Genomic DNA, 19,799 nt, shown 5'->3' with positions numbered 1-19,799 from the left:
TACTGGAAGGGTACCAGCTTGTAAAGAATTATATATATATATATATATATATATATATATATATATATAATTCTTATAATTTATACATATATATTATATGTATATAATATATTATATACATATAATATATATCTAAAATATATATTATATGTATATAATATATATATACACACATATATACACAGGGTGTCTCAAAAATATTGGTACAAACGTTTAGGGCAGTTGGTAACATCTTAAGGAATGTGAATCGCATAGGAACCCATAACCGGAAACGTCACCATAAGTCAGTACACGGCGCTGTGCATCAGTTCGCGAGAGGGACAAATTTCTGGTTTACTCATTCAAGCAGTAGTCGCCGCACGAAGAGCATGCATCGATATACGAACTGTGAGCTGGCAGACAAGCACCTAGTGTATTGATTAGCAGAGGGCCCACACGGTGTGCGCCCTCATGCGGCACAACATCGCTTCACAATAAATGTGGGCAACTATGGTCGGTTACTGCTTAGTCGGCCCATACCTGTTACCATCCCGCATGAACTCCGCTAAATATCGGATCTTTCTTAAACAAGTTCTACCAGGGTTACTTGACGATGTTCCAGCAAATGTGAGACACAACATTTGGTTTCAACATGACAGGGCACCTGCCTATTATGGAAGGTGTGTTGGTGACCATTTGAACAGGCGTTTTGGGTGTCGATGGATTGGCCGTGGTGGACCTGTTGCCTGGCCCCACGTTCACCTGATTTATCGAGCCTTGATTTCTTTCTGTGGGGGGGGCCTCATTTATATCGTGTATGAATCGCCTGTGGAGACGGAAATGGATCTCATGGCGAGACTCGTCTGCGCTGCTGCTACTGTCAAAGAAACTCCAGGTGTGTTCGACCGTGTCCGCCAATCCATGCTGCGTCGGTGTCACGCATGCATCGCGTCTCATGGTGGAACCTTCGACCATCTGTTGTAACATCATGAAATGCATCCATCTCGTACTCCGTTGTTAATATTATGTCAAATAAATGTTTGCCACTAATTATTGTCTTGTCATTTCTGCTTCTTGTGCCTCTGCTACTACTTTCCCGTGACGTTTCCGGTTATGGGGTTCCAATGCGATTCACCTTCCTTTAGATGTTACCTACCTCCCCTAAACGTTTGTACCATTGGTAAAGATTCAATATCAGCCACCAAAAATGGCGGCGAGGAGAGGAGCGGGAAAAGCAATGATTGACGGGTTGTGACTCCGCCCACTCACTGCGTTCCCCCTCCTCTCCTCGCCCGGTGGATTTGAAATGACACGCGGACGGCACTTGGCAGTGCAACAAATATGGCGGCTGAAAACAAATGAATTTGTTTTTAGCTGCCCAGAATTTGTTTTCAGTTTTGTTCCCAGGTGTAATCATGTGATATCAAAACATCAGAAGTAACATGTGCGGCACAAGGTGACACCCACTGCGTGGCACCCGTGTCAGTTGTGATCGTTTAGACGTAAGTTGACTCCGCCCAGTGGGTGGAGCCGGCTTGCCTTCGTTCACGGCCCTTCTGAATCGTTCTCATTGGCTGTACCCGATACTGAATCTCGAACCCAATCTTTTTGAGACACCCTGTATATTATTCATTCTAGTTTATACTCCGGCACGACCACAAATCAGTGGAGTTTACAATAAATCAATACAAATGTTAATCGTATTGAGCTGTCACGGACTTTAAGCCCGGCCCACTCGGCTATGTCAGCCCTGTGTGGAGTGAGGTATTTAGAGGGTCATTCAGGTGGTAGTATTGTGTCACCTGACAGACCTGTGGGAAAATATTTAATCCTGGTGACTAATGGTTTTGGATTAGTTTACTCTTTGTACCAGTGTCTTTGTTTTGTTTGTTCACTTGGGACCAACCCTTCTTGGCATTCAGCAGGTGTCTAGCGATTTTCAGGCTAAAGATTATCAAGATATAAACAATTATGGGGAAGGGGGTAGCAAATTGGTAGGCACTGCAGCACCCCCATCTGTTTAAATCTAAATACAGTCAACGGAGTTATGAAATTGTGAACAATGCAACGCAATGAATATTTTTATTAACAGGTCCCGCGTATAGTAGTATACTCATCCTCTATTTCCAATAATCATTTCAATACTAAACGAATAAAAACACGAAATCGCTTTCAACTTTAATCGCATACGAACTGTGCGCTACACAGTCCCACATTTATGCCCCAATGATGAGTCAATGTCTAGTTGGCAGGTTGCCAATACGTATTTTTTAGGTGATAAATCGAGTGGAACTGTGCTGATTTGAACAATGCACCAAACTGAATGTAAAAGTTACTCTATTTTCAAATAAAAACCGAAGAATCGATTTTATTTTAAAATAAAATAAGATTACCCAAGTCTGTTAATGGTAAGTGTCCAATTAATGTTTTGTAGTATTTTTTTTTTTTTTTAACTTGCTTGTAATCCTCTATAAAATACTGCAGTTAAACCTGGGGCCTGTTTCGTTTGATTACACAATAAAAGGGATATTTTTTCCCTCATAATAAAAGGGATATTGTTACCATGATGCTTGTTATTGGGTTTTTAGGAGCATTAGCAACTAAGGCCATATTGCTCCGGGAATATGCAGTGGTCATTCCCTGACCTTTCCGCATCCTCCGTATTTGGTGGTGACGGGCTCGAACCCCGGTCTAATCAAGAAGAGTGTGCTACGCACTGCTGCCCCTTCCCACCTGGCTACGGGGGCGGCGTTACCATTATGCCTACATACTAACAGGCCTAAAAAAACGATGTAACATACTTGTCGCATTTGATATAACAAATTAACGATATGACATCGATATAACAAAATTCTTCACAACGGGAATCGAAGGGCGAGACGAGTAATTACAGACCAGTTAGTTTAACTTCTGTTCCAAGTAAAATAATGGAGGCAGTGGTTAAAGATGCATGGCAGGATCATCTAGACCAGTGGTCTCAAACTCAAATTGCATGCGGGCCGAATGCACGATCTGAAAGCAGTTGACGGGCCGGAATTTTTTTTTAACAAAATGAAAGTGAATATAAGCACCGTATTTACAACAAATACGTAATTGAAATGTATTCGCGGGCGTGTAAAATTGCTTCGGGGGCCGGATGCGGCCCGCCAGTTTGACACCACTGAGCTAGACAAGACTGCAGCAATAATTCAGACAGAGCATGAGTTTGTTAAGGGAAAGTCTTGTGACAAATCTGATTGGATACTATGATGTGATTAGAAAGGAACTGGGTGCAAAAAATAATTTTGATATCATATACTTGGATTTCAGGAAATCCTTTGACACTGTGCATGGAAGACTACTGTACAAACTGGAGCGGAATGGTATAAGGGTAAAGTTGCTACAATGGATAAAAAGGGTGGTTGAATGGGAGAGACAGTGGTAATCAATGGGCGCTGCTCTTCATGGACTAATGCTATTAGTGGAGTTCTATAGGTTTTGGTGTGTGGCCCGCTGTTGTTTTGTATATTTATCAAAGATATTGATGAAGGTATATCAGGCTTAATGTCCAAGTTTGCAGATGATACAAAGGTTGGCAGGGTTGTTAATGGCAGTGTGCTATTGCAACAGGATCTAGAAAATTTGGGTAGTACTGCATATGGGTAGAAGTATCTCCAGAAGAACGTACCAACTGTGTGGTACTACACTTAGGGTGGTAGGACACGAAAGAGATCTGGGAGTATATTTGTGCAGTCAGATGTGAAATTTTCTAAGCAGTGCAGACAGGCTGCCAGAGCAGATCAATGGGTGTTGTCAATGATATACAGAAATTTTATCCTGAAAGAGGCCTCTGAGGTCGGGAAAACTCATGTCTAAGAATATATAAATTCATACACCGACCATTGAATAAAATTTAAAATGACTACAATCTTTACACAAAAATAAATATTTTTACATTTACACAAAATTTAAATATTTTTGTGTAAAGTTGTAGTCATATTAAATTTTATTGAATGGTCGGTGTATGAATTTATATATTCTTAGATACAGAAATTTTGCTAGTAGGAAAAAGGAGGTGATTATCCCTTTGCATAAGCCAATGGTCAGGCTATGCCTTGAGTACTGCATACAGGTCTGGAGGCCTTATTTTAGAAAGGATGTAGAGTTGCTTGATCGAGTACAGAGAAGGGCAACAAGAATGGCGAGGGGAACGAAAGGGTGGTCTTACACAGAAAGGCTTAATTTCTGCAAATATCAGCGTCAGTAGACTAGGCACCTGCAAGGTGATCTGATTTAGGTGTATAAGGCCTTGAATGACTTGAGCAGGCTCAATTCTGATGGGATTCTTCATGCTCAGGTTACGAACCTGAAGAGGCATAAATTCAAATTGAGGAAAGACAGTTGTAGAATAGATGTGCAGAAATTTGCCTTTAGCCAGCGGGTGGTTAATTGCTGGAACCAACTTCAATCTGTCGTTTTGGAAGTTGATAGCTTAAATAAATTCAAAGAGGAACTGGACAAAGTTTTAGAGGGAATGGTTGTGCGATTTTTTTTTTTTTGGCTGATGTTACATTAGCTGATATGCTTGCATATCGGCTGATGTAACATATGCCTCTATTACCATTACGTTGTTAGTAACAACCTGAGGTCGAGATTCAGTATCGGGTACAGCCAATGAGAACGGCTCAGCCGGCTCCACCCAGTGGGCGGAGTCAACTTACGTGTAGACGATCACAACTGACACGGGTGCCACGCAGTGCGTGTCCAACAATGACAAGTTTTACACCACACTGGTAGGGTTTTTTTTTTTTTTTTAATTGGGAAAAAACCTAGTAACCCGATATTGAATCTTTACCTAAAGTTGTAAAAACTACGGACCGAACACCCATTTAAAATTATCCAATTGATTTACACCCCACGAAATCCTGTATTTTACCATTATAAATACATGAATTTCTTGTTTCGCCCTACAAAGGACTGTCTAGATCAGTGGTTTTCAACCGGGATGCCACGTAATTTGGGTTTAATTTACTTAAACTTATATTTTAATATATATATCTTTATTTCATTATAAAAAGGTGTACAGTATCTTTTTTAATTTTGTGGTGATCTATAATTGATGTTTACTTAGTGCCTCTGGTTGACACAGAGAGAATCAGATCTAACAGACAGAAAATTGAGTAGGAGTGCCGTTATTAAAAAAAAAGGTCGAAAACCACTGCTCTAGACCCTCCTTTGTTAGGGCGATAAGTTGCGAATTGGCAACTTATCGCTCTCTCGCCAATATGAAGGTACCCATAGTCAGTAAAATGAGGGTTTTCTATATAGCTTCTTTTTTTTTTTTAATATTGACGTCACCAGGTTTTTTTTTCCCCAATTAAAAAAAAATACCAGTGTGGTGTAAAACCTGTCATTGTTGGACACGCACTGCGTGGCACCCGTGTCAGTTGTGATCGTCTAGACGTAAGTTGACTCCGCCCACTGGGTACAGCCGGCTGAGCCGTTCTCATTGGCTGTACCCGATACTGAATCTCGACCAAATCTCATGCTACCAATGGCATTACAATATTAATGTGTGTAATTTTATAAGTAAATATTAATTGTATTAGTTTATACGGCTCGGCAAAAAAAAAAAAAAAAAAAAAAAATATGTAATATCTCTCCAAAATACGTGTCCGGACTGCATCTGACTTAAGTTTGATTTTTCAATCTTACACAATAGTAACAGTAGCACTAGGCAGGAAGGGTAAAGGTAAACGATTTGTGCATCCCTAGCTGAGTGGTCAGTAGCGGGTATGCAGTAGCACACGCTCGCTCTTTTGAGTAGACTGGGGTTGAGGGTCTGACTGCTAAATACGGTGGATCTGCTTACTCGCACTGGATCAGTGTGGTCCATTCCCTCAACATTAATCGCCGATGAGACTTCCACCCTGCAATTTACTTTACTTTACACAGCACACAGAAGTAAATTTATCGTGAGCATATTGTAATACTCTGGTGCCAGTAATTTTTTCGTTTGTTAAATTGAAGATTTATTACATACTATAGGAGTAAAAGGACAATCTTCTACACTGAGGTTTAATAAATATGACATATCTATTTCATACCCAGAGAACGGATTTGATGATGCCTACAATGGCAGAAAATTTAATTGGTTCGTGCAGTGGGAGCTGTATATTTTTAACGAACAGACTAATATCATTGAGGTCCTGAGAGAAAGCTGTGTGCTTTGCTGTTTGGCTCCAGCATCAATATGCAGTGGAATTGAGTCACATCTACCTTTGTAACCACTATCGAAAATACAAATCAAGGAGGTAAATACGTATTGCTGTAAGATTTTAGGCGCCACGTATAATTTCTGTTGCCGTTATTTATTATTTTCCTATAATGGTTTTACTGGGATTTATTTAGTTTCTCATTATTCTGCCTGCCGCGTAAAAAAAAAAAAGCGGCGACTGCTGTTCGATGAATATCACTAACACAGAACAGGAAGGAATTTCATACAGAACTATATATACATAAACTCTCGAAAATTGTAAATGTGATGTGATTTGTAAATATGCGTTATTATATTTGAAAAAAAAAAAAATAAATAATGCGTGGTAAATCTGCATTTGAATTTATTTTCGAATTAATATAAGAATAATAGTTACAAATAATGTAAAGTTACATAAACCTATTTGCGTTCTATGAAGTGATACTTTATATTTATACACGTATTTAAATGCAACTCAAGTGAAAATATTCATTGTAGGAACGCCAACGAATAGGGGCTTCCCATAAGCATAACTTGTCTTTTCCTTTTTAGACTTAAATTTCCATATTGAAAAAAATGGCAAGGCAACAAATTTCAAGCTACCAAAAGATGATACAATATTAAAAACTAAACAGAAAAACGCTAATCCAAAATCATAGAAAAATACTGATCAGCAACTAAGGCCATATTCAGTGGCGTAGCCAGGATTTTTTGTCAGCAGGTACATTAAAAAAAAAGCGCCAATTCTAAAAATTCGCCGTAGTTGGGAGGGTAGCAACGTACCTGCTAACCCTACCATGGTCATATTGCTCCGTGGATATTATATCAGTAAATTGAGTTTATGGTCGACTGCCTGTTTAATGCACGGAAAACTCAATATACAGGAAGAATAAAAAAAGTGCTCCTGTCGTCTGAGACAAACTAATTCAGTCACGTTGTGGCAAACATCTTCATATCTTAGGCCAAATTCCACCCGGTTTGGGAAGACAGCCATTCAAATCAATTGTGCTACCACGAGGGCGGGTATAAATGCATCCCCAGTTTTCCTTGATTCTTGTTTTTTTAACAAACACTCATAGAAGAAAGATTTTTTTTTTTTTGTGACACGATTCTACGACTCGGAAAAATTACACAAAACCCATAGCAAAAATATGCTTAAAGCCGAAGACTCCATAATGATCCGTATTACTTTACAATCGCAAATTCGCCAACTACATTGTGCCTAAATATGCATTCACTACTGTCCACATCCGAAGTTCAGATATTGTCAGAAGCAACAATTCCACTTATAGAAATTAAGCCCTGTTTCTCAGAAATATTCAGTAGGATTCCGTAGTTTAAGAATAAGATTAACCGAATTTAAATATCAATAAATGTACATACCTCTTATTACACTGCACGCTTAATTTTGGCTTGGAATATACGGAGTCCAGAACCGGAATAGCTTCGATGCCAGTATTGAACAATAATCTCACCTTACTGGAACCAGAACCTCCAATAAATAACCCTCATAGAATAACCTCGTCATCAGAGCAATGGCGTATACAAAACAGTATAAGTATACTTCTAATTATGCTAATTCCTAGAAATTATTGCAGCCATTAATCTTTTAATCCTGTCTAAGCTGTGCCAGGTGCACAGGCTGACCTGCACGTTGCTGATGTACATTTGTATCATATCCGAAGTTCAGATATTGTCGGAAGCAACAATTCCACTTATAGAAATTAAGCCCCGTTTCTCAGAAATATTCAGTAGGATTCCGTAGTTTAAGAATAAGATTAACCGAATTTAAATATCAATAAATGTACATACCTCTTATTACACTGCACGCTTAATTTTGGCTTGGAATATACGGAGTCCAGAAACCGGAATAGCTTCGATGCCAGTATTGAACAATTAATTCCCACTTACTGGAACCAGAACCTCCAATAAATACCCTCATACAATAACCTCGTCATCGGAGCAATGGCGTACACAAAACAGTATATTTCTAATTATGCTAATTCCTAGAAATTATTGCAGCCATTAATCTTTTAATCCTGTCTAAGCTATGCCAGGTACACAGGCTGACCTGCACGTTGCTGATGTACATTTGTATCGATAAAAAAAAAACCTTTTAAACGCAATTTAAAAAATAATAAACGAGGCGAAAATGTAAGTCAGTCGAATATTTAATATAATATCCAGAACAAAATTTCTGAAAATATCTTAATTTTGCAGATATGAGCAATATGTTTTTAATAGTATTATTATTTATCAAAAATCAGAAGACCGAATCTACATTGAGCCTGAAACATGCCAAGTGTTATTACAAAATAATTTCGAAAAAGCAAAAAAAAAAAAAAAAAAAAACTTCAGATGTTTTAATTCACTACTTTCAATTATTTTCATTAATAATATATAAGTTTGTTAATGAAATTAATATAACTTTATATTAATATTCTAATGAAGTTTACACATGCGTACAAAGCAAGGATGTAGTAAAAGTGCAAAAGAAGCTTTAAAAACAATGAGGCTGGTAGTTGAGTTTGCAGATACTAGCCTCATTTTTTAAGGAAGAAAAGGTTGTTTTTTAAAGACATATATAAACTGACATTTTATTCATAGGTTACATTACCTGAACTTTTTATATCCCTGGGAAAAACGACTGGCGACTCAAACACAAGTATGTGGGGGAGAGGACAGGACGTACACGGAGTGAGGAAAAGTTCAGTCGCCAGTTATTTTTCTATTTAGTATTTTTCATACTTTTAATAAATAAAGTAATAAATATGATCTTAAAGAATATCTGCGCTATTTATACGCATAACACATGAAAAATGTATATATAATGAAAATTATATTTGCTTATTACATTAATCACAGCAGAAACATTAAATATGTTACATTTAAAAATTAAAATGCCAGAAAGAAATAAATTGCATTAAGAAAGCACTGACACTGAACTATGATTATTTGATATATTAAATTACAGAGCAAGAAATACTTGTTGCATTTGAAGCGCTGTTGATTATCAAGTATAGAACATGGAGTGACCTTCTCCTCCGTGGAGTGGTTGGCCTTAATTGATTTGTTTATTATACTTTGGGGAAGACTATGTTTGACACAGAAGTTTGTGAGGTGAAAGGAGGCCTCTCTTGTACAACGCCTCAAAGACTACCCCAACAAAGGCGAAGTGTTGAAATTGGAAAAGAAATGTTTCCGAACTGCGATAAACTCCTGGAATTAGGGTTATGTAATGATGACAATAATCAGAAAGCTCAGTTCTGAACCTTATATTTATTGTAAATATTAGTTCTATTTTAGTACTGTTTCATTAGTTCACGAAATACAAATTTCTTGTATCAGAAATAATTTCGCTCTGTCTCTTCTCTCTCGTTTTTGTTTTTTTGAAAAGTATTGTGAAAGCAATAAAACGAAGCAGTAAACCGCAAAGTACAGCGGGATATAGGGGTAAAATGCACGCAATTGTTTCTTGGCATGAAAAACATGGCCGAAAGAATTGCAATGGATTGGAAAAACGAAAATATCCTACTTCCTTTCTTCAAAGTGTAATGAATCTACTAACACAAAATCGAGGAAATTCATCTATCGGAAGCGACACTGGAAACGGGAAAAACTGATAACACTATAATAAGCATTTAATAATAAATGCTTTATTGTAATTGTTTTTAGAGAAAAAAATCGGTACAGCGCCTTTGCTTGATGTATATTTGTTCTAATGATAGTTGGGTTACAAACTTCGAAATCTGCTGTCTCTGCATGGAGATTCGTAAAATCAAACAATACTAATCCTTTATTACACGGAATGCAATCCGTTACAGTGTATGTAGTGGAGAAAGTTTTCTGCTTCAAAAGGATGGAAAGTACTTGTCAATATTCCATCTGGAAATAATTTCAAGCGGCGGGAAGACAGTAACAACAGATGTTTTATTCTGAGAAGTCCCATGCGGTAAAATCAAACAGGAATTTACCCTTTATGTTACCGAAAGTAATCCTGTAAGACACCAAGTTTTACAGGATTACTTAATCCTGTAATCTATTCTTATTCATAGATTAATCCTTAATCTCTGAATAAGAGATTAAGGATTAATCTCTTATTCTGAATTCAGAGATTAATCCTTAATCTCTGAATAAGAATAGCGAGTAGAAAGAAAATAAAATTTACAAATAAAGAAAACAACATTATTTTGTTTTCTTTTTTGGTATAGCACAAATTTCTTATTTGGTATAGCACAAAGCATTGATGTAAACATCGGTATTGATTTCCGAATCAAGGTATCAAATTGAGGTTTTTTTTGTTTTTTTTTTCACTAATTAACATTAAAAGTTCAAACTATCCACATTCTGTAAAATAAAAAAAACTTCTTGGGAGACATCCTGCGTGTTTCAAACATAATATTAAAAACTGTCCCGGTTTTAACCTATTTGAATTTTCTGGTTGAAGCCACCTTCGTTTTCTCTTTACTTGCAATCAACGCTACACATAAATGTGCAATACTTCCAACTTGAAACTGGGGATAGAAAAAGTGAGTCGCTGGTGATATCCAATTAAACGTTAAAAGCGCTCCATCTAGTTTGAAACGATCTGACGTTAGGAGCGCTACGTGTAGTTTTGGAGGCGTTCACGACGCCAGCTGGCGCTCTCGCTTCAAGCGCTCGTCTAGTATAGCCCTAAGACATTTTTTTTTTTTTGGTTAGAAAAAAAAAATGTTTTTTTTATAAAATATTGTTAACATATGTGCATGCGGTATAACAAATTATACAGACAGATTTCGGTAAAAGTAAACAACCAAACAGAGTGAAATCCGCGTGTTTGGACCCTAAAATTGTAACGCACGACGTTAAGTACAGAATTTTTGCATAGCAAGTTCTCTATCTTAAAATATTAATATAATGTCAATTGTATTGATTAAAAATTATAGGTATTGTGGAATGGCATTTTATATTTGTAACATTTTTTAGAATTTTTTTTTTTTTTTCAAGAGGAAATATCCGCCATTGCTGTATATGAGTCCAGTCTGTTTTTCAGCTTACAACGGTTATTATTATTATCTTTATTTTCTCCTAAGAGACACCCGCTTACAGCTTTTAACCAGGGGGTGTATATTCATATATACAAATATAAGTTATATACATAATTATCCATTTATAATTTATATAAATCATCGTCTTTATAAATTATACATTGTCTAATTAATTATATTATACATATCATTGCCTTATTTTACATGACAGGCAGATAGAAAGAGAGCACAAGCATAATCTGCAATTTTACAAGGAATTAGAGAATGTTCACATCTAAGCACTATTTACAGTGAGTTCACAGATAGACAAGACGTCCAATATAAACATAACAAGAGCACCAGGGCGGAGCAAAAACAGTCACGACCAGTTCATTCTTCATTTCCTGCATTCTCTTTTGTTTTCATCTGTGGGCTGCACTCAACATTTATAGGTGGAGTAATGCATTCTGAAACACTTCAGTCCTGTATCTCTTCTCTGCGGAAAGCCTTTCTGGGTCTGCTTGAAGATCGTTGAACATCTTAATGGTGTTCAAAGTAAAAAATTGCCGAAGGCTTTCCAGCTGCGTGAGCGCGCTACTGATTAGAGGTGATGGTGTTCTATTCGCCCACCTTTGCGTCATGCGGGGCCGAGTCAGCAGGTACTGTAATCAGTTTTCGGCGAGTCGAGTCTCCCGGTCAGCAATTTTGCAAGCGTGAGAATGTTCTTGGTGACAATTATGTGAGACCAAGGCGTGACATCCAAGTTGGCATATAAAATGGTTCTTGAGATTGTAAATGGCTGCGTAATGATCCTGTTTAACCATCTCAGAATCCAGTACTCTAAACCCAGGAAAGCCTTGATGGTAGCATCTGGGGCAGAAGGCCAAATCTGAGACGCCTAGAGAGGGATGGGGATGACGCATCTTAAAATATATTGTTTAACAAGGTCAGGGTTCCTGATATCTACCAGTTCTTGTCTGGAGGTCCATAGCGCTGCGAAAGTTTTCTTCTTTACATGTCTGAAATGGAGGTGTGAAGTTTAGGTTTTCGTCCCATTTCAGACCAAGATCAATATGTGTCCTGACCACGCTGACAATTTACGCATATTGATATGTGGTTCTTTAATACCTTGTTGGTGAAAACCATTTGTGCTGTCTTGTGTTCATTTAGTCGGAGCCCCATGCAGTTAAGATATTCTTGCAACTCGGCGATTTTGGAGTTTGTTGCGTTGTAAAGATGTGTTTTGGTCATTCGAGGTGACGAAAAATTAAGTCGTCTCCATATACGACAAATTGTTTTTGATTTTGGGTCAGGAAGGGATGCAGTGCTGTTGCAAAGAGAGTAGCAGGGAGGACACCACCTTGTGGGCCTCCGTTGACTTGGAAGGTCACTTTGTAAATTCCATTTATGGCAGTGATGTGTCTCTCCCTCAAAGAACTCGTTTTTATAGCTAATACGTACCCAGTTATATGGAAATATTCCTCCAAGATGATAGTAATAGCCGAGATGGATATACTGTCGAAAGCGGATGCAACATCTAAGAAGACAATATCTAACTGCTGTCTGAGGTTAAGGGCGTGTTGGATTCGACAGAGTCTCCATGAGATTGGTGGTAGTAGTAGATCTTTGTGGGATCACTGAATGAAGATACTCTGGTCTATGCCCGAAGCAGTGATGGTTGATGGTATTTAAAATGGATTTCTCAAATATTTTTTGAAACGAACATCCAATTGCAATAAGCCTGTAGTCTTTGGCGGATTTAGGGTTGTTATTTTTGGGAACAGGTTTAACGAAGTACATATTCCATATCTTCAGAAAGTGGTTTTCACTTAAAATTTCGTGGAAAATGTGAAGGAGCAGATCTATGATGTATACACTGGTGATCTTAATCATGAAGAGCGGCAATTTATCAGGCCCAATTATGCCTTTATTCCTGAGGCTATTCACAGCGGCTTTTGGTAGTTGTTGGCGCATCGGCTTCTGTGGCCATATTGCACTTCCCAAGGTTTTTGCAGTACTTTGATCCAAGCCCGAGGCGGGAATCGAACCCGCGACCTTTGGGTTGCCCACAGCGGCTTTAACGTCATCTCTAGCGATATTGATTTGAGACAGTTCGGCATAGACCTCTGTCTTCAGTTTGCTAATTGCTTCACGGATTTTCTCTGTGTTCACCTCGCTTTCAACTTGATTTTCTGCCAGGAGTTCCAAAGGTGGCTTGGGTCCATTCTGAGAAGATGTGCTCGGGCATTATACCCGTACGCCTTTTCTTATTATATATCCTGCTTCCTTTCTTTAAATGTGATCGCACCATGTCATAGTGAGCTCGACGTTTCAATCGAATGAACCGTGCTCTAACTTCTTTATATCGAATATAATCAGGTGGGTGTTCAGTTTTTTCCATTTTCTGAAGAGTTTTTGCTTGTTCCTGAAAGCATATTTTACTTGTGGACTAAACCCGGAATTTGCTCGATCGGAAATTTTAATGCGTTTTGATGCCCCCTCAAGAGCAATAAAGTGAAGGGTATCCGAAAGTGCTTGTTCAAATCTCCCATCATTTGGGTTCAAGTTTGCGATGAGCCAAGTAAGGAGTTCATTTCTGGCTTCGCTGTCATGGTTGAGTGGAAAGAATACAAATTTGTACATTCTTTGTACCTTCTCTGAAGGTTGCTGAGACAGCTTCAAAATTTTCCGAGTGTGACTCTTGGTTTTTAATTACAGAGAAATTATTCTTATGTATAGGTTTTAGTGGGAAATAAATCGGATATTTATTTCTAGAAATGGGAAAGATATCTGGGTTTCATTTGCTCCTTTGCGATGATTCTGTGTACGATTAATCTTAAGCGTAATCTCCGAATGCCCTCCAGAATTTGCTGATGTCTAAAAATTGTAGGCTCCAGAAATAGAGAATTATCCGAGGAATAAAGAACTTAACCTATAACATCTCTCAAATGTAAACACTGTTCAGTGGTTAGAAATCAGCTTCAGATTTTGACAAATGTATATAGTCGAGCTGATTTTCCACGGTTGGTGGAAACAAGGGAGAATTTCTTGTGTTTCTCTGATTTTGCTGATAGTGTGTTTAGGTGACGTAAATGTTAATTCTTAATGAGGTATTACACCAAAGAGTTATGGTTTTCATGGCTCTGAGTTTCACTGAGTCTTTTATTAGAAGTTGTCCATAGGAACTGTTGTTAAAAATTAAATTGTGTTTATGAGAGGATAAAGTCCTGTTAATGATATATATTACATGTATCAAATTTTAATGACTGTGTACAAGACTAAAAGGTATTAACTTTCAGGAAACATTCTAGAAGATAGTGTCCAACATACTAATATTTTCTTGCTGTTGACATTTATTGTGAATGTTTTTCTTTTGGAGATATATGGCTGTTAATGTCACTTCCTGTGTATAGGCTGTCTACTTGTATATAATTTTAGGATTGTATATAATTTTCATTGTCATTGTTTGGTTGCTAGTTTTGCAACTCTATTCAAATATGTCTAAGTATGTTTAGATTACAGTTCAAATGTAATAGAATATAGTTCTCTATACACTTTCTTTTTACTATTGTAAAATTTTCTCTTCTGTTTCAGGAGTCTATTCTTCCCCTTATCTTCTATCCAACCTTCCCTTTCCTTCTAATCCTCATAGGGCTCATTTTTATCTCCATTTCCTTTCCCTAAACACCTTGGGGCTCCCAAGGTATGCCTAATAGCCCCAGTAAGTGTCTCTGGTAATAAAGTTGTTCCTGAAGTGGCTCCTCAGAGCAAAGGATGGGAGTCAGGGGGAACTGACCAGTTGTCCCTCCCCCGCGCTGGGAAGTGGCCAGGTGCTGGCACAAAACATAACATCACACATACTTACACACTTACCAGCCTTGGCTTTTTGCCTTTCAGATGCTACAGCCACATATGGAAAACCCCTGGAGACTGCAATAAAAACAAATACACCTTGACCTTGTAACATCTGGTCTTTCTTTGGGTTTTAGGTTATTCCAAGTCAACTTTCAAGGAATATTTTATTATCATGTTTTCAAAGTCATTCCCAAAGCTATTCCCAACCTCTTGTTGTTTGCCATTACAAGAATGCAAAATGGGATGACCTGCAAGATTTCTTTTCTTCTTTTCCTTGGTCGGATTACTGTTTCAAAACTTCTGATGTCAACGTTTGCTCAGATCATGTGAGTGAAATTATTCTTGCAGGAATGGAATCCTTTATCCCACACTCCACTTTAAAATCTCGTCCTTTACTTAAACCTTGGTTTTCCAATAAATGTGCTAAGGCTCTTCAAGAGAAGAATGTTGCATATCATAATTGGCTTGTTTCTAATTCTTCAGTTTCATTTTCTGCCTACACCAAAGCTCGCAACAATTATAAAGCAGTTATTAATCAGTCCAAACTAGAGTTTGAACAGGCTAAGAGTAGAAAACTTGCTTCTTGCCTGAATGGTAGCCGAGCATTCTGGTCTCTTCTCAAAGCTATTGGCCGCAACTTTTGCCCATCTCTGCTCCCACCTCTGTCCAAACCAGATGGTTCTGTTGTCACTTCAGCCAGGGATAAAGCTGACCTGCTAGCATCCCATTTTTCTTCCAACTCATTAATGATCTTGGAAAAACACCTCCCACCATTCCCAACACGCTCCATTCAATGCCTCCTGTGGTCTTCCGTCAAAAGGATTTTGGCTAATTTTGATGCTAAGAAAGCTCCAGGTCCCGATGGTATTTCTCCACTTGTTCTCAAAACCTGTGCTCCTGAACTTACTCCTATTCTTTACTGCCTTTTTTCACTTTCTTATTCCAAAGGTGTTTTCCTTCTGCTTGGAAATTTGCACATATCCAGCCAGTTCCTAAAAAGGGTGACAAATCCCTCCCATCCAATTATCGTCCCATTGCAATTACTTCTACTATTTCTAAAGTAAAGGAGAAATCAATTAACTGCCAACTCTTAAACTACCTAGAAACCTTCAGTCTGATCAACGATCGCCAGTATGGATTCCGTTAGTGCGATCCACTGGTGATATTCTGTCTTATGTTACCCATTTATGGACTAATTCAATGGAAAAGTTCGGTGAAACACCAGTAGTTGCTCTTGACATCTCAAAGGCTTTTGATCGTGTTTGGCATAAAGGTCTTCTAAACAAGCTTCCATCTTATGGTTTGCCAACTGTTTTTAGTAATTGGTTATCCAGTTTTCTCTCTGATCGCTCACTGAGGGTGATTGTAGATGGCTCTCAGTCTTCTAACTTCTCCACTAATGCCGATGGCCCCCAAGGTTCAGTTCTTTCTGCCACTCTTTTCCTCTTGTATATTAATGACCTTCTTCCATTGACTGGAAATCCTATCCATAGTTTTGCCGATGATAGCACATTGCATTCCACTTTCCATTTTGAGAAAGCTTGCCCTGTTCAATCAGCTTCAACTTCTCGAAAATCTGCTACCAATTCCTTAAATGCCGATCTTCAGGTAATTCTCCAGTGGGGCAAAGACAACTTAGTTGATTTCAACCCTTCTAAAACTCAGTCTTGTCTTATATCTCTCGCAAAAAAAAGGATTTTTCTGCTCCTGTGCTTATCTTTGGTGACACTCCGATTTCTAGGCAAAATCATATCTCTTTTGGGGATTACCCTGACTTCTAAACTCTCTTGGCACAAGCACATTACAAATATTGCTTCCTCTGCATCTAAAAAACTTGGTTTTCTCTTTTTCTCTCGGCGTTACTTTTTTTCCCAAACAGCTGCTCACTCTGTATAAATTGCAAATCTGCCCTGCCATGGAATATTGTTCCCACATCTGGGGTGGTGCCCCCAAAGGCTTCTTGATTCCATTCAGAAGAGGGCAGTTAGGTTAATTAATGATTCATCTCTCCACTCGCTGTCTCATAGACGTACTGTTTCTGCTGCATGCCTCTTCTAAAGATACTTCCATGGGCACTTTTCTTCTGAATTGGCTTCTATAATTCCCGCTCTCTCTTTCAAAACAGTCCGAACACGTGCCGCCACCAGCCAACATCTGTTTACTGTCCAACTTCAAATTCACAGAACCAACTCTTCATCTTCCTTGTTTATTCATTCAACTGCCATTTTCTGGAACAACCTTCCTTTATTTCCTGAAAATTAGTCTACAGAAGTTCAAATCCAATGTCAACAAATATGTTCTTTCATCTTCTCAACCTCCAACCCAAGCAGGGTACTAAGTACTGTAGGTTCTAATACCTCTCTTGTTTGGAGTTTACATAAAAAAAAAAAAAGCTTCATGGCAGGGGGGAAAGATAATAGATATCGGGTAGAAGCTTTGTGAAGCGTAGAATGATGGATTTCAATTAGTAAGTAACATTGTGGTATAATTAACAATTTTTTATCACCAAAGATTTAAATTAAGTAAATTTGATATTTATCTATAATAAGTAACGATTTTATCTGTGTGTGTGTATTATTGTGTATAATAAACGTTTTGCTTTCTAATGTTGTGTACTTAACAGTAAAAACCCTCAGTTCCTGGAAAATTTTGTTTCTGATCAGCTTGATTGTGTGCCTTGGTACTTAGGGGGAGCGGCTGTTGCCACTGCCGACAATACCGAAGTTACAGGTAAATACAGAGAAAATAAAATATAGTTTCAATTACACCCTCTCCATCACAAGCGGTTATGTATGGTTTTCAGTGAAAAAAAATCTGATATTTTTGCGGAAATCGGCGAAATATTTGTTCTATGCTTTTGCGATAGTATAAAATATAAACTTCCACAACGTTGAGGAAGTACCCCTAGAAAAGGAGGGGGATCTGAAATTTTCCCCCTGGACATTTTTTGAAAATCATAGTTCAAGATGCACCAAATTTTCGAATTTGGGGTTTTTACAAAGAATTAAACAGTTCCGAATTTTTTTTTTCTAAAGATCTCAAGGAATTTCCCAATAACTTTATTATTTTGGCTGCTTGTTCACTTTTGTTGTAGTGCGTTTAATATTCAATTTTTTTTCCCTTTATTTGAAACTTCAATAATATCACTTACACAAATACACGTTCTCATTCCTTACTGATGATTTAGCACATTTCAAGTCACAAAAGTGTAGTAAATTGGACAAAACTAATTAACAAACCTGATTTATTGAGAACACCTATTTTGCACATAAAAATGTCCACAAGAAGACATGGCGATAGCCAGACAGTATCACTAACAATGAAATCGATCATGTACCGACAGGGCACTTCCCACTAATTGGAATATTTCTGAAATCTTAGTTTTTTTTTTTTTTTTTATAAAAAAAACAAACTTTATTTCTACCCGCTATTCTTATACAGAGATTAAAGTACGTATTTGTAAGATTTGGTGACTTACAGGATTACTTGCGGTAACAAAGGGTAACTTTGTTTGATCTTACCGCACGGGACTTCTCAGAATAAAACACCTGTTGTTACAGTCTTCCCACCACTCAATATTATTCCCAGATGAAATACTGACAAAAGTACTTTCCATCCGTTTGAAGCGGAAAACATTCTCCACTACCCACACTGTAATGGATTACTTTCCGTGCAATAAAGGATTAGTGTTGTTTCATTTTACAAATGTCCATGCGAAGACACCAGTTTTCGAAGTTGTAACGCAGTTATCTATAGAATTATTTTCGTGATATTTCGTTAGAAGACCCAGAAAACGTGCTGTATCGACATTGTTCCCTGAAAACAATTACAATAAAACAACTTTTTTGTAATCAAATGCTTATTGTACTGTTATCAGTTTTAACACCAGTTTTTCCCATTTCCAGTGTGGCTTCCGATAGATAAATTTCCTCGATTTTGTGTTAGTATATGCAATACACATTGAAGAAACGAAATACGATCTTTTTGTTTTTCAAAAACAATCCGTTGCAGTTCTTTCGTCCATGTTTTTTTATGCCAAGAAACATTCGCGTGCATTGGAAAAACCCTGTGCTGTATCACAATGGCAACGATGCTATACTTTGCGGCTTACTGCTCCTTTCACAATACTTTTCGAGAAAAAAAAAAAAAAATTATTTCTGATACAAGAAGACACCGAAGTTATGTTAAACGAAAAGTTCAAAATTCGTTTTAGTAGAGACCGCACGCGATTCTTTTTTGTTAACGCCGGCATTAATTGTACTGTTGCAGTGGATATTCCTCGGCAGTATTCCGATTACTGTTTATCTTATTTAACTATAAGACGGTTCTTTATTAATTTAAGTTATATACATTCGTGATTCGGTACACAGATAACCAGAGGAGTCTCTGACAATAAATTGTCCCAGCAAGTGAACAAACTTTTATTTCCTTAACTGATGAATTAATACTAAAATAGAAGTAATATTTACAATAAATATAAGGTTCTGAACTGAGCTTTCTGATTCTTTTCATCATTACATAATCGTAATACCAGGAATTGATCCCAGTTTGGAAAAATTTCTTTTCCAATACAACATTTCACCTTTATTTCTTTGTTGGAGTAGTCTTTTATGACGTGTTATACAAAGGAGGAATCCTTTCACCTCACAAATAAACTTGTGGCAAACAGTCTTCCCCAAAGTATAATAAACAAAGGAATGAAGGATTGAGGCCAACCACCCCAT

The 19,799-nt window shown here is 37.6% G+C and overlaps 1 protein-coding gene across 2 annotated transcripts in view; it reads right to left on the bottom strand.

Annotated features, from left to right (window-relative positions):
- The window catches only part of LOC150085983 (uncharacterized), a 100,075-nt gene that overhangs the window by 61,939 nt on the left and 18,337 nt on the right, over positions 1-19,799 (bottom strand). The window contains exon 1 of one of the 2 annotated variants that reach the window (XM_090373631.1): positions 7,598-7,685. The exons of the other annotated variant lie outside the window; for it this stretch is intronic. The gene's annotated coding sequence lies outside the window, so the exon portion shown is untranslated. Of the gene's footprint in view, positions 1-7,597; positions 7,686-19,799 lie in introns of those variants that run through there. 2 annotated transcript variants of the gene reach the window in all.

The sequence above is a fragment of the Mastigoproctus giganteus genome, chromosome 5 (assembly GCF_048544385.1).
Source record: "Mastigoproctus giganteus isolate SK-2022 chromosome 5, ASM4854438v1, whole genome shotgun sequence".
Lineage (NCBI taxonomy): Eukaryota > Metazoa > Arthropoda > Arachnida > Uropygi > Thelyphonidae > Mastigoproctus > Mastigoproctus giganteus.
The sequence above is the reverse complement of the archived record's forward strand: the minus strand, read 5'-3'. Positions and strand labels throughout refer to the sequence as shown.